We start from the raw sequence: 24,405 nt of genomic DNA, 5'->3' as shown, positions 1-24,405 counted from the left end.
ACAGACGAGTGAAGAAAGACACAGATGTTTTTTCCACCTGTCTGTAATCCTCAATAAAACTCTCTATACTCTTAAACTCGTCTGCTGGATTCTCTTGCATCTCAACAACACTAATTGAAGGAAAAATATCCAATTACTTAATTTCTGTGTCTTTGCTCTTTTTTTTTCAAGGTGTAAATGACAAGTTATCAACCACTTCACATTTTGTTTATTTTTTATATCCACACATTAAAATCAATGAATTATAATGAATCATTTACGAACAGAATTTATGACCACATTTTTAATATTTGGAGCCAGTGGTTCTCGAGGACAAGTCTCCCCAAATTTAAAAATGGCCGATCAAATCAAACTTTTACTTTTCACAGAAGCAGAGCATGGATTTCAGCGTGAAGACTCAGTTTAACATTGAAAGAGAGTAGGTATGATTTATCGAAATATTTATTACATGTTAACTGTTTTGCGATATAAATGTTCAACGACCAACGGTAACATCCAGTGATGCAAACAACTTTTTTTCTCACATATGTCCCTTTTGAATTTAAAATATGCATTTACCTGATTCATGTATAGCCTAATCCTAACTGAGTGTGACGAGACAAGAAATGTTTTACATTTTCGACATATTAGGCATGGAAAAGTAGGGACATGTGTGCATATTTTAATGCAAAATGTTCTAAATGATTACCGGTATTTCCTAACTAGAATTAGACCTAGAAAACCCAGCCCCCACGTTCTTACATTGACTTCATTCACATGTTGACATGTTATCTTATGTGCTTGATCTGACAATCACCTATTTACAGTAATATCGATCAAATCAACAGTGTGAATCACAACACGATATTTGAGATTGTTTAAAAATCTAGATAAATGTGCTCTGGTGTGGTATCTGAACATTAAAACTTCATTAATGTTTTTCTGTTTGAATGTTTGCAAATCTACCTATATTACAATATATAATAACAAATAAGGTAAATTCCCATCAATGAGATAATTGGCCAAGGTCATGTTTGCACTGTCCAGTGTTTAAAGGTCACGTGAGGTTTGTAATAAAAACTCCAGTGATACTGATGGTTGTATTAGTGAAGGAACAGGTGGCAGGAACATATGGTTCTTACAATAGATCCACATGCTTTTAAATTTTAAGCGTTATATTTTATTTTACAGAAACCTGACTATAAGTAACAAACCATTCCCTATGGTCATTTGTAAATTAAAAAGTGGGGAGAGATACCAAAGATGGACAGAGGAATCATGGACACTAAATATGGTCTCTCTTATACTAATGCTATTGTTTCGACTAGATTTTTGTCTTTTCTATCTCAGTTGTTTAAACTCAGATGTCATTTCAAGTGCAAAACATCAGCTATTTATTAAAAAATAAATGTAAAAAAATCTTAAAGTGTAACAATGTAATGTTAATGATATAACAATGTATAATGATATCTTTCAGTGGTGTGCTCTTCTTCGTGCAAGTCTCTGTTAGTGTGCTCACTGCAATTTATGAAAGTCGTGCTTCAGTGCCTTAAACCTTCAGCAGATTCAGCCAGACTGGCAAACATGTGCTACAAGTTTTTGTCTTGTAAACTATCAGGATAGCTATAAGTTCACTTGTAGTATAGTTGCAGTACAATCGAAAAACGTAGTTGTAAACTAGTTGTGTAATCAAAATTGCCTAGACTTAAAAGTAACTGTTAGGTTTTACAGTGTAGTACACTGATATTAAAATACTTACTAGAATACTTAAAATACTTGGACTTAACTTAAGGATACTTAATAAAGTGAATACTTTTTTGTAAGGGGAGAGTGTGAGGGAGAAATTATTATTGGAAATTTGAATGTTATCTCTTAAGGACTGTAGGATAAGCAACACTCGCCCTGGATAGGCCTATCAGAACCCAGGAACTCAGTCAACCACAGTTGTTTCCTTTGATGTCTTTACTGGAGCATATGTTTGTGTGTGGTCTGTACAAAGATAAATAACAATTACAATAAGTAAATAATACAGACTCCAATATAGTAAACAATGATACAATCTGTGTGGAATATTACTTGCAATAAGAGTGAAATACAATTGTGCCATGATTAGCAATATTAGCATCAGAATAGGCCATTTAACTATAATCGCCATCAACTCACACTTATACTTGGTATTTACTACAGACATCTTGAACATGAAAAACGATCTCTTTCAAGATAAAATATGACAGCAGTATAATCAAAACGATCGCATAATTCGACGGCAGATGTGATATGATCGTGCATGTTCTTACGTTCATTCGCCTCTTCAATTGGTTAATTTTTAAATAGTCAGATGTTAGATAATTATATACATTTTAAATATTGTTTATCCTTATTATTTATGGGCCTAACACAGTAAATTAACAATAATCAACACCTGCAAGTGTACACTTTGAAGAGTAAAAATTACATAGAAGGTTAGACAATTAAACTTTATTAAAATTGTATATTAGTAGTTCCTTTAGAATGATGTAGTAACACTTGATTCATTACTGATGGGTTACCATTTATTATAAATTATGCATTATTCATGTTAATTATGAACCTGTATATCGTAGTTCCCTTTCGAGGGAACTCTACACTGCGTCGAGAATCGACACTTTGGGGACGCTCCCTAAGCGTGCGCCTCTGAAGTATGAATGAAACTAATCCAATCCTGATTGGTGTTGCGTCGTGACGTAACATGTGACGGCATACCCGGAAGTATAAAAGTGACACTGTCACAACACACACTAGCTTTCGCTCTTCAGCAAGCGCTCTGTGTTGAAACTGTCTGTCTTATTTGGTGTTGTTTGTCAATCAGTTGATCAGAATGGCCAGCGAACAATTTAAAAGATGTGTGCATCCTTGCCCTCGTTTTATTACGGGTGGGGACACACATGCTTTGTGTGTGAATTGTTTGGGAGCACAGCATGCACAAGCAGCTCTTAAGGGAGCTGTTTGTGCAGACTGTGAAGCACTTCCTATTAGAGTGCTGCGCTCCCGGCTGGCGTGCTTTGATGAGCACGGTCAGGCTCGCGTTCCCCACGGTTCTGGTCCCGCGTCCGTTGAGGCGGCGCGACGATTGAGATCGCGGGGATCGCAGTGGGATCTTACGGATGAGAATGAGACTGCTGCGGCACTTTCTCATTCTTCGTCTGAGGATCCCGTAGCCCCTGAGAGTGGTACAGGAGCCCGCATCGCGGCTTCTCCTGCCCACGATCAGGTCCCAATGCTTGAGCTCTCTGCTTCCGAGGAAGTGGATGTGCTCAGTATTGATGCGGATGACCGTGATTTGGGCGCGCCAGTTCACGGCCAAAGCTATGAGGAGCTGGTAGAGGTTGTGACTAGTGAAAGCAAGCTTGATGAGCGTTTCCTGCAGCACAGGTCACAACCTCAGCGCCGGGCTAACTGTTTTTCCCTAATCTTACAAATACAGAGATAAGAACTCTCCTGGGAAAAAAACCCAGTCTTTTTCACCTGTACTCTAAGACGATTTTACAGGCGTATAATGGCACTAAACGTACCATAGCTTATTGTAGCAGTTATGATGGTTGAGAGACATCAGTGGCTTAATTTGTCTGGTATAAAAAAGGGAAGACAAATATTTTCTGCTGAACGCTCCGCTATCACCTTCTGGCCTGTTCTCCGACGCTGTAACTTCTATCGTCGACAGGTTTATGAATAAATAAATAAAATAAATATATATATATATATATATACAAATAAATGTAATATATATATATATAAAACTATATATGTTGTCCCGCCGTTTTTGAACGTTTCGGGCTACATCGATTTCCAGCGAACGCACACAGTGGCGTTCACCCCAACAGCTTGCAACCGGGCACCGACTATGATCACAAAATTTTTCTAGACTTTTTCCTGCCGGTCATCTGCTTCAGGAAGTCGAGAATAGTGCTCGAGAAACACCCGAGGCCGGTCCCAAGGGGCTGGTTCCCTTAGTAGATTTTGTAGAATGGCAACGCCTTCCAATTATCTCTATGGGTCCTGAATATTTTTAAATATGGGTACGGACTGCAGTTCGGTTACCGACCTCCCAGCTTTGTTGGGGTCGTACCGACCGCAGGGGTTCCAGAACAGGCTCGGGTTATGGAACAAGAGGTACAGACTCTACTGGAGTTAAGGGGCCATAGAGAGTGTTCCCCTACCAGATAGAAAGTCCAGGTGTTACAGCCGGTACTTTTTAGTTCCAAAGGAGGATGTTGGACTGAGGCCAATTTTAGATCTAAGGCTATTGACTTGTTCTTTGAGGAGATCCAGGTTCAAAAGGCTTACAATTTCCATTATCGGAAACCAAATCAAATCCGAGGACTGGTTTGGCATGGTAGATCTAAATGTTGGGGCTGTCCACTCAGTTGCAGGGCAACCGATGTTGTTCTTGCAGCGGGGCCCGGAAACGATGTGTATTGCCCGCCGTCTATGACGCTTGGGCCGCATCATTTTCCAGGGAACGCACTCTGCGTCGTCTGTCCTCGAAAAATAAAAGACGAGCATCAGTTCTGGTCACGAAAACCGTATCGACTACAGCCTGCCGGTCTTCCGCTTCAGGCAGTCTAGAAGGGTGCTCGGAAACCACCAGAGACCAGTCTCGAGAGGCTGGATCGGATGTGGTTCTTGCAGCGGGGCCCGGAAACGATGTGTATTGCCCGCCGTCTATGACGCTTCGGGCCGCATCATTTTCCAGCGAACGCACTATGCGTCGTTTTTCCTCGAAAAATAAAAAAACGAGCATCAGTTATGGTTACGAAAACCGTATCGACTACAGCCTGCCGGTATTCCGCTTCAGGCAGTCGAGAAGGGTGCTCGGAAACCACCAGAGGCCAGTCTCGAGAGGCTGGTTCTCTTAGATCGGGTTCTTCCGTTCGGCCTAGCACTCTCTCCCCGCATGTTCATGTGTAGGTTTATGGATGCGACTCTGGCTCCACTGAGGCTTCAGGGCATCTGTACACTGAATTACTTCGACGACTGGCTCTTATTGGCCCAGTCTCGAGGAATGGCAGTTCGGCATTGAGATATCGTCCTTGGTCAAGATTAGAATCGGGGGTTGAGATTCAACACTATGTGTTGGAACCAGCTCAGAAGACTGCTGGGCATAAAATGGAATTCGGTTACAATGCAGGCACGTATGTCTCCCGCTCGTATCGAATCCATCCTGGCCATGGTGTCCGGGATAAAGCTAGGCCAGGCCATCACTGTAAAGCAGTTTCAAAACTGCTGTGCCTCATGATAACGGCATCCAACATTATACATTTGGGCCTTCTACACATGAGGCCCCCTTCAGTGGTGGCTGAGAGCCAAGGGTTTTTTCCCTCAAGGAGAATCTGTTCCATATAGTCAGAATTACGCGCAGATGCCTTCGTTCTCTGGTAATTTGGAAGAAACCTTGGTTCCTATCCCACAGGCCAGTGCTGGGAGCTTCATGTCGCCGGGAAACCGTTTCGACAGTCGCCTCCCTCACTGGTTGGGGCGCGGTCATGGACGGCCGCTTTGCCAGGGGTCTGTGGCAGGACCATCATCATTCTTGGCACATAAACTGTCTAGAGATGATGGCTGTGTTCAGGGCTTTGAGGAGCTTCCTCCCAGACATTAATGGTTACCATGTCTTAGTACGATCAGACAATACGTCTGTGGTAGCTTATTTGAACCAACAAGGGGGACTCAGATCGCGCCCTCTGTGTAGACTGGCGCATCAGATCATTCTTTGGTCCCAGGGGAAAATACTCTCTATCAGAGCAATGTATATTCTGGGGGTTCAGAATCAGGGAGCAGACATCCTGTCGAGGCAGGGGCTGAGGCCCAGGGAATTTAGACTTCATCCAGATGTGGTGAAGTCAGTATAGGAGAGGTTTGGACCATTGGAAGTGGATCTGTTTGCGTCTCGAGAGACGTCCCACTGTCCACTTTGGTTCTCCCTCACACATCCAACCCCACTGGGGTTGGATGCCATGGTACAGGCCTGGCCGAGGTTTCGCCTGTACGCATTTCCCCTGATCGCTCTGCTCCCGGGAGTCCTGGAGAGGGTCCGTCAAGAGGGCATCAGTCTACATTCTGGTTGCCCCGAGGTGGCCGACCCGAGTATGGTTTTCAGACATAATATCACTCCTGATAGCTCCGCCATGGCAGATTCCTCTGAGGAGGGATCTGTTGTCTCAGGCAGAGGGCACAGTCTTCCACCCTCACCCAGAGCTGTGGAAGCTGTGGGTCTGGCCTCTGAGGGGGTTCAGTACCTAAATGCTGGTCTATCAGCTGGAGTAGTTGAAACCATACTTAGCTCTAGGGCTCCATCTACTAGGAGATTATATGGCTTCAAGTGGAATGTGTTTTCACTTGGTGTAGAGAACATGAGTTGGACCCAGTTAACTGCCCGGTGGCTTCAGTTCTGGAGTTTCTTCAAGATCGTTTCTCTGCGGGTCTCTCCCCTTCCACGCTTAAGGTGTACGTGGCTGCCATTGCGGCTTTCCACTCACCTTTAAGTGATGGGCCTCTGGGGAGGCACCAGTTGGTCATTTGTTTTCTCCGTGGTACTTGGAGGATGAGACTGGCAACCAGGTCCAGGGTTCCTGCCTGGGACCTGGCAATAGTTCTGGAAGGGTTGTCCCTGGCCCCCTTCGAACCTCTACAGTCGGCTTCGCCTAAGGACTTAACGCTGAAAATGGTTTTTCTCTTAGCTATTACCTCACTTAAGAGGGTGGGAGATCTCCAAGCCCTGGTACACCAGCTTGCTTGGAGTTTGCCCCTGGCAGAGTAAAGCTTTTTTGCACCCGAGTCCGGGCTACGTGCCTAAAGTATCGAATACGGCTCGGTCTACAGTTCTTCAGGCGTTCCATCCTCCACCTCATGTGTCGGCAGAAGAAGAGAAGCTTAATTTGCTCTGCCCCGTCAGAGCTTTGAGCGTGTACCTTGAGAGGTCCTCTTCTTGGAGAAGGTCGGACCAATTATTAGTATGTTTTGGGTCACCTAAGAAGGGGCTCCCGGCATCCAAGCGAACTATTAGTTTTTGGATTGTTCAGGCTATTACTGAGGCTTCAAGGTGCGCGATTTGCCTTCACCTTTAGCCGTGAGGGCTCACTCAACTAGAAGCATGGCTTCTTCTAGGGCCCTTCTTTCCGGAGTTCCTCTACAGGAGATCTGTGAGGCAGCCGGTTGGGCTACTCCACATACTTTTATTAGGTTCCACAGTCTCCACCTTCCTAGTACGCCTGGCACACACGTGCTCAGTCCTTGCTGAGTGCCTAAACAGTTTCACTCCGGGACAGGCCTATTCGGTGCGTGGCCTAGTGGGCACTCGTTCCCCAAAGTGTCGATTCTCGACGCAGTGTAGAGTTCCCTCGAAAGGGAACGTCTCGGGTTATGACTATAACCCTTGTTCCCTGAGAAGGGAACGAGACACTGCGTCGTTCTGCCACGCCCCTTGAGGCCTTGGAGTGTCTTGCTTCATCGCGAGGCTAGTGTGTGTTGTGACAGTGTCACTTTTATACTTCTGGGTATTCCGTCACATATTACGTCACGACGCAACACCAATCAGGATTGGATTAGTTTCATTCATACTTCAGAGGCGCACGCTTAGGGAGCGTCCCCAAAGTGTAGATTCTCGACGCAGTGTCTCGTTCCCTTCTCAGGGAACAAGGGTTATAGTCATAACCCGAGACGTTCTCTGGGAGGTATGAACTAAATAGTAGTTACTGATTAGAATAGTGAACTATACCACATTCAACTGAGTGTATACTTACTAATTTGTTAATCAGAGTTTCTTGTTAGTTAGAATGTGCGTTACTCATTTGTTCTTGTGTTATTCATTAATGAAGGAACAGTATTATAAAGTGTTACCAGAAACACAATGCATTCTTAGTTCACCACAAGAAACACTCACACAGTTGTGAGATTAATGGAGCCTTTTTGAAGGGGAAAATCTAAGAAGGAAACAAAGTAATTGTGTTTCAGAGAAAGCAGTTCAACATGTCATTGTATTGTCTAGAAGTTGCTCTCTAATAGGAAACCCAATGGAGTTCTCGGTTATGATCCATGCTGATGATTTGCAGGGTGAGGGTTAATGGATATATTGAGCGTCAGCGTCAGTTCTGGCAGGCCAGGTTGTCAAGACGCTGCTAATGCTTTTACTAATAACACTGTCCCGTCAACTGATCTGCTTCAGCTGGTTAACTCCCCTCGCTGCTCAATGGCCAAGCTCAACAAGGCGCCCTATTTAAAGCTCATTCAGCTTGCTCATATATGCTTGCTGCTCGCTTCTGCTGCCCGCCACCTCCCCAGCTCCTCCTTATGCATAACGTGGCATTTGTTTTGTCATGTTGCCTGCTCTGTTCACGGGGGGGATATTTTAGCTCTCACAGTCCTAAACTGTGTGAGCGTTCCCTAATGCTGCTGCTGCTGTCCTCTGACTCTCTGCTATTTTATGGTGCTCATGAAAGGTCAGAGGACTCCCTGAACAGAGCTATACCGCCAAAATTCAATTTAGAAAAATCAATTTTAGACGGTGGGCCGAACGCGTTTTTCGTGTTGTTGATCGATCTCCATCGATAGAGTATACGCTTTTTTCATGTGCGATATTAAGTCATTATATGTAGTCAAATAAAATTTGTTGGCAATTCTGGTTTGATCATATATTTTCACAAACGTATGTTTTGATTGTCAATCTTCTTAGGCAAATCGCGGGACAGCTCTAGTAGCTGCGCCAATCGGATTGTCGTTTTTAACGTCATTAAAAATACTAACCAATCGCAGACGGCCAGACTAGGACCCCGAAATGGGCGGGCGTGACATAGCGGCAATGTTATATTGTAGTAGGCCTATATTTATATATCTAACACAAATAAGACACTTTATCTTGGATATGGAGTGTTATGTGCATGTTACTATCTGTACATCAACACTAACACCTTTTCACTAACAAGTTGGATCAAGTTTGTACAATGTTCTTTAGAGTGGGTGAATTTAAATACAAAAGAAAGCCAAATCTCCCAAAAAGCTGTGGAAAAATAAGAAATCACAGAAGGCCACATTCCAGATGTGCCAATTCATGTTGGCTACCATAGAAAATTATACATGCAGTATGCTAACAAAAGAAATATTGAGAGAGCCAGCAAGAGGAAAGAAAAGACAGTACAGGAAGTTGAAGGGTTGTAAGGCAGCTTTATTGTGGTTAAGTGTAGTTGTTTGACCTCATACGTTTGGATAAATCATGGTATAAATGCTTAGGATCCTTTTTAACCCCAAACATAAATTATTGATATTTACATCTCAGAAATAGTGAAAAAACAAACAGATATAATTATATAATGTAATAACATATATATTAAGTTAATTATTATATATTTAGTCTTATAAAAGTTAAATATCTATTATCTTAGCATGACTACCTTTATAACTAAATGACAATTCAACTATTTGGTCAAGCAGGTTTTAGTAGTATATGGCAGTAATATATACAATGGTAGAACATTTAACATATTAACAACAATAAATAGATCTCTCCGAAACTATGCGCACAAAAAATAAACCCTGCCCATGTAAACCCTGCCAGGCCAGACTATGGATCTATTAAGAGAAAGGCTTCTATAGACACAGCGACATATTGTCCATACTAGACATCTAGTGGACACATTTTTCAACATATAGCGACTGAAATGTGCTCCATCAATCAGATGAGCAAAACAGTAAAAGGGGTTTTATGATGAACCCTGAAAAACAAAGGGCATTTTCATTGTTTCAGCAGAATAGATGTGTCAGGGCTTGGTCCGATCAGGTCAAGAAGATGTCTCGCAGGGTTGAGGATCTGGGATTACCTGGGGAAACAGATTAGCAGAGTTGTAAACGGTGTAGTAAAATTATTGGTTCACGGTCTAATAAACGAGGATTTACATTTATGAGGCACTTTAAAAAATGAATAAAAAAAAAAGTGTAAGATGAGCCCAGATTAAAATGCATACAGTAATCACACCTTGGGCCCTATTTTAACGATCTGAAACGCAAGAGTCAAAGCGCAAAGCGCAAGCAACTTTGTGGGCGGGTCTTGGGCGCTGTTGCTATTTTCCCGGCGGGATAAATGACTCTTGCGCCTGGCGCAAATCTAAAAGGGGTTGGTCTGAAGTAGCTTCATTATTCATAGGTGTGGTTTGGGCGTAACGGGAGCAAACCAATAAGAGCGTCATATCACATTCCCTTTAAGAGCATGATGAACGAGGTGCGCTTGTTCCATGGCGCAAAACTATTATAACGGCGCATTTACCAGGCGCGCTTCAGAATCGGTTCACAGCCGAGGAGATCGATGTTCTCGTCAGGGCCGTAAAAGAAAGAGAAGTGACATTGGGGACGGGACAAACCCACCCAAATTAGCTTCGGTTAAACATGCATATAATAATCGGGGTAAATGTGTAAGCTTATATGCCTATTTTTCAAATTGTCATGGACACAACAATGATTTTCCTCGTGTTTTAATATTTTTCCTTATAATAATATATCATTTGCAAAAAGTAAAATGCATCTGTGTAGATGAGAGAATCATCTACAGTGTATGCGTGTTGTTCAGACTCTGTATTATGGTCAAGCATGCGCGCTTAAAATAGCATCTGAATGTACGCGCAACGCGCCACCGACTTTAGACTAGGTTTTTTCTGGTCAGTGGCGCAATTGTTTTCTGGAACTGCAAAATAGCACTAGGGAAAGTTTGCGCCGGAACACGCCTCCTCTTTGCGCTGAACCGCCCCGGGGAGCGCAAGTGTATTTCTTGGTTAACCGACGTGTGTCTGTGGAGGGAAAAGTCTGCTTTGCGCGTGTGCAAAATAGGAATGATACATGTGTCAGTGTACAAAGTCATTTGCGCCGGGTGCAAGATAGAGCCCCTTGTGTCAATTTGAATAATAAAAGCATACCATTAGGGCTCGGCAGTAAATTGAAGTGGTTATCCAACTTGGTATCAGCTTGTAGTTGCTGAAACTGAAAATAAGGTTGACATTTTTAGAAAATGTATGTCATGACTCATGAGTAATTAAAACACTAAACAAAAGGGGGAAAAAGCTTTATTTATAGCAAACAATTATATGTCGTTTGTTTTATTTGACAATTAAAAGAATTTGAATCTCAAGTGTTATCTGCTAACAAGTTGGAAGCATTACTACTACAGTCCCTGCAGTCATCACATTTTTCTGTTTTTCCCTTATCTTTTCTAGACAGAGATTAAAGTGGAAAAGATAACATTTATCATATAAGTTTACATCTACTAGCTACATCACCTAATAGCTAGTCATGGAAGAGATAACATGTAACGTTATTAGCTAGCTACATACGATTACATTAACTACACACAACCTAACGTTACTATAGATAGACCTTCTACGGGACAAGCCGGATTCCACCATATCTTTATGTACACAATAATAATCTTTTACATTGTAATCCTTTTATTTTAAATATTTGGCATGTTTGTGCATGTCCCTGTGTGTGTAATAAGCAGAGTGTGTGTGTAATAAGCAGTGTGTGTGTAATAAGCATAGTGTAATAAGCAAGAGTGTGTGTGTAATAAGCATAGTGTGTGTGTAATAAGCAGAGTGTGTGTGTAATAAGCAGAGTGTGTGTGTAATAAGCAGAGTGTGTGTGTAATTAGCATAGTGTAATAAGCAGAGTGTGTGTGTAATAAGCAGAGTGTGTGTGTAATTAGCATAGTGTAATAAGCAGCAGAGTGTGTGTGTAATAAGCAGAGTGTGTGTGTGTAATTAGCAGAGTGTAATAAGCAGAGTGTGTGTGTGTAATAAGCAGAGTCTTTGATTAGAGAGATTACTCTGTCTAGTAATCCTCGTCTTTCATATCCTAATTTATGGCGCTACTGTACAGCCTGATAGAATAACTCTGTTTACGTTTTCTTCTCTGTGATCTGTATGTCATTTCTAACTAGTGTAACGTTAACGTTACCTGTAAATACAAACATAATCCGGAATAACCTATTATGTTAACGGTTTACAGAGTTCATGCACTAAGCTAACGTTATAAGACAGGTATAAACAGCAGTACTATTTACCTGAGCCATTACACCTGGAATCTTGGATGCCGCTGTTAATATTTTTCGTCTTCGGATAGGATTCCTGCTGGAAAATGTTTGATTGTGTAGATTTCATTAGAGAAGATTTTATGGTGTGAACTCATGGATCTAGCTAGCTAGAGAACGCATGTGCTACGCTACAGTCGTGGTAATGGTACTATATTTTGAACGAATACTATTGGCAGACGTTAGTCACGTGACGATAGAATTCGTTTTTGATTGGTTAGATGTATAGTACTCCCTCGCGTGTGCCTCATCCGTTTATTAAACGTAAATTTAGTTTACAAAAAAATATGATCGACTTGACACTGCCAACAAACGGATACGTGTTCATAAAAAAATGATTTAGTTTATGTGAAAAAAGCAGCTACTCTATCCTCGAGGATCTATCATTTCAAAAACTAAAGCAGATAGCAGCGTTCGGCCCACCGTCTACTTGTTTGCAATCTATTCATAAAAATTCTTAAATTATTTTTGTCTGTGTGTTCTTCACTTAATGGACCTGACAGAACTATCTTAAAATCTATATTGTTTTTTAGGTGCAATAAAATCAAGGAATGTGAATTAATGGGGGGTCACGTGTGTCTAGAAGGTCCAACACATTGATAGTTTCTGGGATACTCAACTACACTGAACAAAATTTTAAACGCAACACTTTTGTTTTTGCCCCCATTTTTCATGAGCTGAATTCAAAGATCTAAGATCTAAGACTTTTTCTATGTACACAAAAGGCCTATTTATCTCAAATATTGTTCACAAATCTGTCTAAATCTGTGTTAGTGAGCACTTCTCCTTTGCCGAGATAATCCACCCACCTCACAGGTGTGGCATACGTTCATTATAGGATTAACAGCCAAAACCTGTGTTTTCAATTGAATCACTGTGTTACACTACCGGTCACAATTGTGACCGTTAACAAATTTACACGTCTTACGAGCAAAATATATATGCAGGAGTATAATTCTCAAAATATATCAGTAGTAGACCCTTTAAAGAATATATGTACAAAATATGATGGTTCTATCTGTTAATTAAGACGTTTTACATACTACTTTTTGTAGTATTCTGAGGACGACATCTTCTTCCAGATGTGCAAGCAAGAAGTATACTGATCTGGTCATGAGACCTTTCACACTAGTCACATGACATTAATAGATTTTAATCAAGACAATCTATTTTTTCCATTTAAAAGTTGAATTTCTTGACCAAAGCCAATAACAACATTTTTAGAGCTTCCGGAAATAAGAAAAAAGATGCGGTCACAATCCACCTTATTCCTGACGACATTACTGCGTTTTGAATTATGGGTGGCACTTCCGGTTTGGGGAACTTCCATACAAAAAGGCTGAAACGAATCATTTCAAATCATAAGCTTGCCCTACAAATAAAGCTGATCCGTCAGTTTGACTGGATGATCTGTCAATTTTCCTTCATGATTTATTTTCAGACATCATGAGAATAACGTTATACTTGGTATTTTAATGTGACATGTTATAACAAGAATATCTATGGCAAGAGCTCTTTTCAGTCGCTGCTTTCTTTTCCTCATGATGATTTTTATTTTTTCCTTTGCAATCCGCTGTAAAAGTATGAAAAAAAGTACAACATATACGGCACATTTGTGGTCTGTTCTCCCGAATTTAATTTACGATAATAATTCACTGGAATGCACGAAGAATCTCTCGTTATTCTCCTCAAATCCTCACATTTCTTTCCAGGTTTGTTTTCACAGGTAAATGCAATTTATAATCTGTCAAAATGACGGAAATCACTTTGATATAGTGTCAAGTAATGCTGAAGTTAATGAACATTTTTGATTAAGGCTTGTTATACAATAAATTTGCCTACTACAGTGATATTTATCCAAAGACTCGCGCGTTTGGGCCTATTTTTGGTCTGTTGAAAGTACCTTGTTGATTCTTTTAAACTTTTAAATTTCATTTAAATGTTCGATGGTTGAAGGGTGAGTCGATTAATGTCATCTCATTGTGACACTTTTTTAACGTATTGCGTTCATAAAGCAAGCCTTTCACTGATTGTTTACAGCTTATCGGAAGTTACACCCATAATTCGCGCAAAGCATCATGGGGCGTAGGAATAAGGTGGATTGTGACCGGTGGGATTAAACGGGTCAATTTAAGGATTTAGCAGATCATTATGTATTTTATGTGCCAAAAACAATTGTTTAATTGTACAAACGGCTTTGCGTGTGTGGCCCCTTTAAGACTTGTTGCCCTTTTAATTGATGACGCAAAGTGTTCTGAGGAAGAAATGCGAGCCGATCCAAGTTGGAGTGTTATATGTGTGCGTGCATCCTATAAAGTGAGTTCATTCTTGTTAATATACACTTAGGAGAAAGGTCATGTTGTAATCTTGTATATAATTGTTGATTGTTGAAGTTATTGTAACTAAATTCGAGTGTTTTATGGTGCCTAACTAACGATCGTTACATCGGAGTGCAGAAGGGCAGACTGGAGGGCACGCTGCAAACCCATTGAAGTGTGTGTAGAGGCTTTACTGTGTAAAGTCTACATGCTGCTTGACATTACTAGGGTTGCGAAGAGGAAAGCCATCAAGTCCACCATGGAGGTCCTGCAGAAAGAGCCTCCAGATGGCTGTGGCTTTAGAGGAGCGATCTGTGGGCCGGTGCTGCTGGGACACAAGTCAGGGTCTGACAATGATGTTGAAAGGCCCGAAACACCTGATTACAGGAACGTCACTGAACGTGTCCCAGCGCTTGTATTTATAGATGCAAATACAGTAAAACACAACCTTTATTTTTGGCTCTTGAAAAAAAAATTCAAATATGTATCAAGATTAACATAAAAAAAAAACATTATAAATGAAGGCTTTGACATATATAGTGGTGTAGCGATTATACGCACGTATAAATATAATTAACTATTATTCATAACGGATTATGATCAATAATTAATAATTGAATTATTTTCAGAATTTACTGTAGCAAAATCAATAGTATGATCAGTTTGTCAGTTCATCCAATGAACGGAAAGCATAAACAATTATTAATTCTAGGAAATATAATATCTTCTTGGCCAAGAAAGACTAATTCCCAGCTAACAGCTAAATTAAGAAATAAATCAAGGGTCAAAGCATAGGTAACTTAGATCGAAGTTCAAGACAATAAATCTGTAAGCACATAACACAAGTAATGCTTCTCTTTTCAAATACAAACAATACTTTATTGATTATAAGCCTATGACTAACACACATAAATCTAATATAACACAAACACACGCACACGCATTCATACAAGTTGAAGAAAGACAGAGAGTGAGGAAGAATGAGTTTTAGGAGTTAGATGGTGAGATCCCAAGTTTCTATATGCACTTAAAAGACATGACCTGAACGAACCATCAATAATTAATTCGTGCCTCGGCGCTTCTTCGGCTCGGGCAGAGAGGACACTGAATCTCGTGAGTTCGTCGCCTCCAAGTGTTCCTCCCGCGATGATAAAAGGAGAACTGCTCGGGGCGATCGTTCGTGCAGTGGCCAGACTACACTGATCACAGCAAAAAGTATAATGATATTGTGCCGAGGCTTCGAAACAATCTGACCCCCATCTTCACGGTGACCCCTAGTGGTCAGAACAGTGTAAATGCAATACAAACCCAGGCCAAACATGCATAAAAACACCTTTTAAAAATTTATTGCAAATTTTACAGTGTAGTAAACTGGTAGGGTTAGAATAAGTTGACATGAAGTAGCAAAGTTACTTATAGTCGAATGTCTGTTGGAGAAGCATCACAATAAAGAGTTTGCAGATATTAAGCAGACCGTCTACTAATACTCTAATGAGAGTTCCCTTTCAAGGGAACTTCGAGCTGCGTCAAACGCTGTGGGAACGCCCCTGCGTTGTGCGTCATGAAGCACGTATGGAATCAGCCCAATGGAGAGACGGAACGTCATAGGCGGGTGACGTCATCGACCAGGAAACTATAAAGCACCCCAAAAACACAAGCGCATCAGCTTCTGTGCCTTCAGTCGCGCTATATGTGAATCTGTCTGAGATGTAAACACTGTCTGTCTTAGTATTTGCTAGGCAGGAGTTATCACATTTACACCACACAAACAATTTTGTATGAGAGACTATGGCGAGCGAACGGCATTTAAGAAGTGTGTTCCTCCCTGCTCGCACTATCTAACGGGCGGGGATACACACGTTCTTTGTGTTGTTTGTTCGGGAGTGCAGCATGCCCAGTCAGCTCTCGAGGGGGCTGGCTGCGAGCATTGCGAGCGTCTGCCTTTATGGACGCTCCGCTCCCGCCGGGCGCTCTTTGAGGAGAGTGCTCGGTGCGCGCTCCCCGCGGTTCGAGTCCCGCTTCTGCCGAGGCTGAGCGGCGACGCTTATCGTGGGGATCGCAAATGGATCTTTCAGCGGGGTTAGAGACGGGCTCTGCCTTATCTCTGCCTTTACCTGTTAGATCCAGTATCTCAGCCCGGTTTGGAAGCACGCTCTGCGGTTTCTTCCGCCCGGGCTGAGGCACCAGTACTGCAACTGTCTAACGTTAGTTATAAAAACTAGGAGATAAAAATAGCAGTATTGACGAGGGAGATGTGGAGGACTCGCCACCTAACACTCCCGAAAGCGAAGAGCTCATGGAGGTTCTCACTCGAGCTGTATCAAAACTAAGCATTGAGTGGCCAGTGGCTAGGCAGGAGTCTGTTATTAAATCTAAGTTAGATGAAAGATTTCTCCCTTCCCGTGTGCAACCTCCATGCCGGTGCTTGCCGGTTTTTTTTATGATCTCCATACTGAGGTGTCGAGATTATGGAAGAAGCAGGCTTGTGATATAATTTTAGCCCCCAATCATTCACATATTCAGATTTAGCAGGGGCTAGGTTTTTGAAAAGAAAAGACGGCGCTTTGCCGCGGGTAGAAGAGACGCTTGCGAGCTATCTCTCTTCCGAGGCTGCATTGTCATTTAAAGCACCGGCATTACTTTCCAAGCCATTATGAAATATTTCGGCTTTGTAAAGTGTATTTCGCGGCAGGTCAGGCTGCGTCGTGTCTGCATACAATGTCTATATTGCAGGCATACCAGGCTGATTTGCTAAAGGATGTGAGCGTGAGTGGTACTCACAGTGGTACCCTAGGCAGTACTGACGTGGTTCGAGAACTGCGTCAGGCTGCCGATTTGTGGTAAAATGATTTTTTCCAACATGAAACAGAAAGAGAAGCTTTCTTTTAGATGATCCTCTCTCCCCTGCGGGGTTATTCAGTGACTTAGTTAATACTGTCATTGATAATTTCAGGAAGAAAAGAAGCAGGCAGCAGCTTTTAAAAGGTTTCTTCAATTAAAAGTTCACGTCCACGGGGCTGCTGGGCGGGAGCAGCCCCGGCCGTCCACGAGCTCATCGCATAGGCGCAGCAAACCAGAGTATCGCGTCTCGCGCTCCCCCTGCTGGACAGTGGGACCAAACGCGGCACTCTCAGCCAAAGCTTTTTGAAAAATAAATATAATATAATATATATATATATATGTGACCCGATCTGGCGAAATGAGTCGGAAGTCGCAACGTTCTATTTTAACCCTCTGGAGTTCTTCGTTTTCCAGTCACACTCAAGACCTTCGCGGTCAAAAGTGACCGGACCCCTGAAATCAATTTTTATTTTTTTTCAGTAAAATCAATTAAATTTATTTTTGTTCAATAATATTTTTTCTTTTTCTTTTTTTGTGTTTTGAGAGAATTTTATGAAAATAATTAATATTTATGCAATAATTATGATCAATTTTTTCCCATTGAATATAATAGAAAATTTATATATATATATTATTTTTATTATTTTTTAATTAATGCTGTATTTCAGGTTAAAGTGGATCCTTGGCCTATAGAAAACATTTTTTTAAATCACATTGGAGCCATCTGTTGGATGTAGTGAGCATAATTATCATGCAATATCATATTTTAACCACTAGATGGATTTACAGCCTCTGTAGAAAGGCTTGTGAATTCTAGTTGTTTTTGCACATATTTGCCTATTTTTTTTCAGGTTGTGGATTTTAATTTATAATAAGTGATTCTCAAAGACTATTTTTGTCAAGTTTTTTGTTTGTTTGGTTGTTTTATTTTATTTTTAAAAAATAAAATAAAAATTATATTCTTTTCGCATAGACATGAAAATCACTATCCAAACTTAAATGGTTGTAATTCAAGAATGCTTTGGAATATAGACCTATGGTTGGTCTTGTTTTAAAGAAGACATTTGCCAGATTATTGTAGAAGTGAAAGAAATTATGAAAGTGAAACAGAAAAAAAGTTATGAAAGTTTGAGTTAATAAAAATGAACAATGTAAAATTTTTATTATTTATATTTTATATAAAATATATATATATTATAAAATATATTTTACTCTAAAACTGCAAGAAAATGAAAGCCAAAAATCTTAAGAAGTTGTATTCCAAATTTTAGGTTGATATCTCAAAAAATAAGCTTTCAGTCAAGATTTTATTTTGGCGCATACCAAACTTTTTCACTAGATGCATGGAACGCCAAGCTTCCTTACTGACCATATAAGGGCGCCTCCATTTTCATATATGTTTTGAGTGATCTGAACCATGTATTTCCATAATTTTCATACAATTTATGAAGTAGACATCCTATTCAGAAGTAGTATGGGTGGTTTGACAGTATTTGATTTGAATTCAACCTCTAATAAACACATCAAAAGAGCACATATGTGCTGCAATAGGCCTGGAGGTTACTAGGGAAGAATTCCATCGTTTGATCTTACACTGTGTGTGTGTGTGTGTGTGTGTGTGCGTGTGTTCAAGAGAGAGAGACATAGTGTGTGACCTTTGCATTTTGGACCCAATGTGTCTCCCCTTTATTTGATTAATTTATTTGATTTCACATATTCTCACATTTCTCTGTTACAGTTTCACCAGTCTCATATTTCCCTATGTGTGTGTGTCTGTGTGTATGTGTGTGTGAGCATGTCTATTTTGCAACCTTGATGGCTTACAGTCTCATGCTTTCATATCTGTGTGCTTTTTATTCCTTACATTGATGAATAATTGCTTTTATTTCACACATTTCCCAAAATAAGCTTTTGCAATGACACACGTTCTTTTGTGTGCGTGTGTTTTTGTGTGTATAAGTGTGTGTGTGTGTGTGTGTGAGTGTATTTGTCTGTTTTGCACTCTTGATGTTTTAGAGATTCACCCCTTCACTGTGTTATGCTTTTTTTCTGCATCGTGGCTGATTTGTAGATTGTACGCACAAAAAACCTCTGTATTTTCATATTTTTGCCATTTTCCCATTCATATCCTATGGCCGGTCATTTTTGACCGAAGGCCATGAGTGTGACTATTTTTTTTACGACCACTTAGACTTTTCAAATCATGTCCCCAATTTTTTTGTGTGTTCATATACTAAGTACCATAAAAGTCACCAAGTTTCGTACCATTCCGATGAAGCTACGATTTTTTAAAAAAAATTATTAAAAAAATTCCGGTCGGAAACGACCGTAGAACACCAGAGGGTTAAGATATGGGCCGATTATGTGGAAAAACAATGAAATAATAGTTGTTGTTTTTTTGTGCTAATTTCAAAGAACAGACATTCAAAAATAATCTCCCAAAGTTTCGTAGTCCAGATAATTGGGTAAAGGTATTTAAATTACTATTAAAGTGTACAAAGTTTTACTAAATTCGCTGGAAATGAACATTGCTTTTCACAACTCCTCTCGTCACCTCTGAGGATTTCCCGGGTATCCCCTGAAACGTCACTATCTCTGCTCTTTATGTGTTACACGTTGTATAGAACCAATCAAAAAGCTTAGAAATGTACACAAATGCTGATCATTTGTCGATGGGAAGCCGTTTCGACTGACCGGCACGCGATTGGTCCAGCCACCCTCCTGTCAGACTCGCAGCGAGCGCTCTGTGTATAAGCAAGCTAGCAGATCTCCTCAGAAACATTAAATATTATTAATTTGCGAAATGTCGCTGTCAAAAGTGAGCAAAGTTGCCAAAGCGTCATCAAGCCCCCTGGCCATTGCACACTGGGTCCGCGTTTTTTTTCGTATGCGTTTTTTCGTATTGATTCGGTGGCTCCGAACTGTCAAAACACCATTCAAACTGCTTGCTACGGATGCGAAAAACTTACGATTGTTTTTATATAACGGATGAAAGTTTCGTAGTGTGCACGCGTGATTGACTTAACGTGATTGACAAATGTGAATGAGTGTAGCTATTTATCTGCAAGCAGAATCCATTACAATGTGTTTGATTAACCCAATATTTAACTGTCTGTTGGTATCTCCGTTATGAATTTGTTACGCTGTTATTGTCAACTAGCCTACACTAAGATATGATTGCATAGACTAGCATTATTTGATCTCTGTTTCCTTGTCTCTCTGCCTCTCACTTTCTCTTACACACACACACACACACACACAGACACACACACCCTCTCCCTCAAGCAAAAATGTAGCACCTCTGTTCAATCTTTCTGATTTTAGTACATTTTTGTAAAAGGTAGGCCTACTGTTAAATTATTTATTAAAATAAAAACTTTTAAAATAATTTGAGCTTCAGCCTGGTTTAATAGCATTTATATATTAATGTCTTTGGTCAAATTAAGCTGTAAAATATAGTTTATCCCTTTAAATGTAATGGATTTTGAAAGATATCTACAAAAAACGGGCAAAAAACTTTAAAAGCGATTTTCTCAGGTTTTCAATTGGAAAAAGAGGGCAGACGACCATAATTCAAATGTGTATATCTTTACAACCATTCAAGGTATGACTTTGACAAGGATATCAATTGAAAGCTTATGGTCTCCTCTTTCCATTAATACCAAAATCTTAATTTTTTAATTTGGGTCACTGTGACTCATTTTGCTGGATCAGGTCACATATATAGTAAAAAAAAAAAAAGCAATAGAACTGTTTTGAGGACAGTTATATTGGCTATGCTGAGGGCGGTCCCCACCGAGGGAGAAAGGTGTTCACCTCTTTTTACGGTGCCCATTCTTCCTCGGTGCCCTCAGGGGCCCGTTCTGCCAACCCCGCCTTCATGCCGGGGCGCAGACGGTCCCGGCGAGCGCTTTCCCGAGGGACGCTCGCCGCCTCTGACACTGAGGGTGGTCCCCATCGAGGGAGAAAGGTGTTCACCTTTTTTTACGGTGCCCATTCTTCCTCGGTGTCCTCAGGGGCCCGTTCTGCCAACCCCGCCTTCATGCCGGGGCGTAGACGGTCCCAGCGAGTGCTTTCCCGAGGGACGCTCGCTCCCTCTGAGGGGGGTCTCAGAGCGGTCAAACCAGTTGTTCCCTGCCGGTGCGCCGTTAAAGGGCACTGTGTTTGCTGCTCAAATTACACCGGAGACCAGTCTCGAGAGACTGGTACCCTTAGTAGAATTTGTTTGGGAGAGTGGAAAAGCCTTCCAAGAATATCTCAGTGGGTCCTGCAGACAGTAGTAAGAGGTTATGCGATCCAATTTAGGTGTCGTCCACCGAAACTCAGAGGGGCTCTGCCCATAGTGTGGGCCCCGAGCAGGCTCTGGTAATGGAACAAGAGGTGAAAACGCTCCTTCAAAAGGGGGCTATAGAACGGGTTCCTCCTCCCAGTTTGGAGCTAGGTTATTACAGCCGATATGTCATCGTTCCAAAGAAGGATGGGGGGTTGCGTCCAATTTTAGATTTGCACCTATAAAATCGCTCGGTAGGGAAGCTCAATTCAAGATGCTCACTATCAAGCAGGTCGTGTCACAAATCAGGTCCGAGGGCTGGTTTGTCACGATAGATCTAAAGGACGCTTACTTCCACATTTCCATACTTCCACAACACAGGAAGTTCCTGAGGTTTGCCTTCGGGGGCGAGGCATTCCAATATAGGGTTCTTCCGTTCGGTCTAGCTATCTCCCCGTACTTTACGGAGCAGATGGTGGTTCGACATCGAGATGTCGTCCTCGCGCATATCAGGAAGTTGGGGTTGAGGCTGAACGCGAAGAAAAGTGTTTATCTCCTTCCCTGGAGACCACTTTTCTGGGCGTTGTTTGGGATTAGGTCACCCGCATCGCTTCGGTTCTTCAGCCTTGAAACAGTAAAGCTAGGCCAGCTACTAACTGTAAAGCAGTTTCAGAAACTGTTGGGTTTGATGGCAGCAGTGTCCAACGTTATACCTTGGCCTGTTGTACATGAGACCGCTGCGGTGGTGGCTCAGGACCAAGGGATTCTCCCCGAGGGGAAATCCACTCCGCACGATCAAAGTCACGCGGCGCTGCCTTCGTGCTCTGGTCTTGTGGAAAGAAACTTGGTTCCTATCCAAAGATCCTGTGCTAGGGGCTCTTTGTCGTCGCGTAAAGCTAACGACGGATGCTTCCCTCACAGGGTGGGGGACGGTCATGAGTGGTCGTCCAGCCCAAGGTCTGTGGCAGGACCATCATCTATCATGGCATATAAATTGTCTAGAGATGTTGGCAGTGTTTCAGGCTCTGAAACACTTCCTAGCAGACCTGAGAGGTCATCGTGCTAGTTCAGTCAGACAACACGTCGGTGGTCTCTTATATAAATCGTCAGGGGGGCCTGCGGTCTCGACGGCTTTACAAGTTGGCCCGTCAGGTCCCTCTGTGGTCCCTAGGGAAGTTACTATCACTAAGAGCAATGTATCTTCCTGGGTATTTGAATGTGGTAGCGGACTCCCTGTCGAGGCAGGGGCCGAGGCCGGGGGAATGGAGACTCCACCCCCGAGGTGGTGGAGCTCCTTTGGTTGAGTTTTGGTCGCGCCGAGGCGGACCTATTCACTTCCAAGGAGATATCGCACTGTCGTCTGTGGTTCTCCATCAGTCATCCAGCCCCTTTGGGGTTGGATGCTATGGTGCAGCCGTGGCCGATGTCACGTCTGTACGCTTTTCCCCCGATTGCTCTGCTACCAGGAGTTCTGGAGAGGGTTCGGCAGGACGGGGTCAGCCTACTATTAGTAGCCCCGTTCTGGCCGGCCCGAGTATGGTTTGCGGACCTGGTTTCTCTCCTGGATGGCTCTCCTTTGGAGCTCCCGGTCAGGAGGGATCTACTCTCTCAGGCGGGCGGCATGATATTTCACCCCCGCCCAGAGTTATGGAAACTGTGGGCTTGGCCTCTGAGGGGGCCCAGCTCATAGACTCCGGTCTCTCAACCGAGGTTGTTGAGACCGTCCTTCACTCCAGAGCTCCATCCACGAGTAAGCTTTATGCCTTGAAGTGGAAACTTTTCACTTCTTGGTGTGGAGAACACCTGCAGGACCCAGTTAACTGCCCAGTGGGTGCAGTGCTGGAATTCCTGCAGGAGCGCTTCTCCACAGGGTTATCCCCCTCCACACTAAAGGTGTATGTGGCGGCACTAGCTGCTTACCACGTCCCTTTCAGTGGAGTTTCTCTTGGGAGACACCCGCTTATAACTCGTTTCCTCCGTGGCATTTTGAGGCCGAGGCCAGCGGTTCGTACGAGGGTGCCGACCTGGGATCTGGCCATTGTATTGGAAGTTCTTTCCCTAGCTCCTTTTGAACCTATCGAAGAAGTTCCTGAGAAGTTTCTCACTTTTAAAATCATCTTTTTACTTGCTATCTCCTCATTAAAAAGAATTGGAGATTTGCAGGCTCTGTCGGTGTCACCCTCGTGCCTGGAATTTTCGCCTGGCATGGTTAAGGCTTTTCTGCATCCTAGACCAGGGTACGTTCCCAAGGTCCCTACTAATGTTGTTAGACCTACGGTTCTGCAGGCTTTCTGTCCTCCTCCATTTATGTCATCGGACCAGGAGAAACTTAATTTACTCTGCCCTGTTAGGGCGTTAGACGCTATGTCCACAGAGCTGCCCTGTGGAGGAAATCAGAACAACTATTTGTATGTTTCGGGCCACCCAGGAAAGGGTGTCTTGCGTCTAAACAGAGAATGAGCAAGTTGCTGGTCGAGGCTATCTCACTTGCTTATGAGGCGGCTGGTCAGCCTTCACCTTTGGCTGTTCGAGCCCACTCTACTAGGAGTATGGCTGCTTCCAAAGCTTTATTGTCGGGGGTTTCCTTGAGAGATGTTTGTGATGCGGCTGGATGGTCTTCACTGCATACTTTTGTTAGGTTCTATGACCTAGACTTAAGTTCTACCCCTGGGGCACAGGTGCTCTCGTCCTCTGTGCGCTAGTTCTCACATGACGGTCACTTGGTCCTATGGCGACGTGGGTATTCGCGTTCCCACAGCGTTTGACGCAGCTCGAAGTTCCCTTGAAAGGGAACGTCTCGGTTACGTATGTAACCCTAGTTCCCTGATAGGGAACGAGACGCTGCGTCGTTCTGCCATACTCCCGGCATTCCCGTTAAGCGCTCCTTCAGGCCT

General features: G+C 42.3%; 1 protein-coding gene and 1 long non-coding RNA gene across 2 annotated transcripts in view; one reads left to right on the top strand and one right to left on the bottom strand.

The window, feature by feature from the left end:
• LOC130086963 (uncharacterized) overlaps positions 1 to 76 on the bottom strand; it is an 80,237-nt gene extending 80,161 nt beyond the window's left edge. Inside the window, exon 1 of the long non-coding RNA XR_008807298.1 lies at positions 38 to 76. This is a non-coding gene — a long non-coding RNA (uncharacterized LOC130086963). The remainder of the gene's footprint in view (positions 1 to 37) is intronic.
• The window catches only part of LOC130086932 (ribonuclease-like 3), a 153,881-nt gene that overhangs the window by 81,369 nt on the left and 48,107 nt on the right, over positions 1 to 24,405 (top strand). The window lies entirely within an intron of this gene.

Source organism: Rhinichthys klamathensis, unplaced genomic scaffold, assembly GCF_029890125.1.
Source record: "Rhinichthys klamathensis goyatoka isolate OS25496 unplaced genomic scaffold, OSU_Roscu_1.1 h1tg000103l_1, whole genome shotgun sequence".
NCBI lineage: Eukaryota > Metazoa > Chordata > Actinopteri > Cypriniformes > Leuciscidae > Rhinichthys > Rhinichthys klamathensis.
This window is presented reverse-complemented; position numbering and strand designations above follow the sequence as displayed.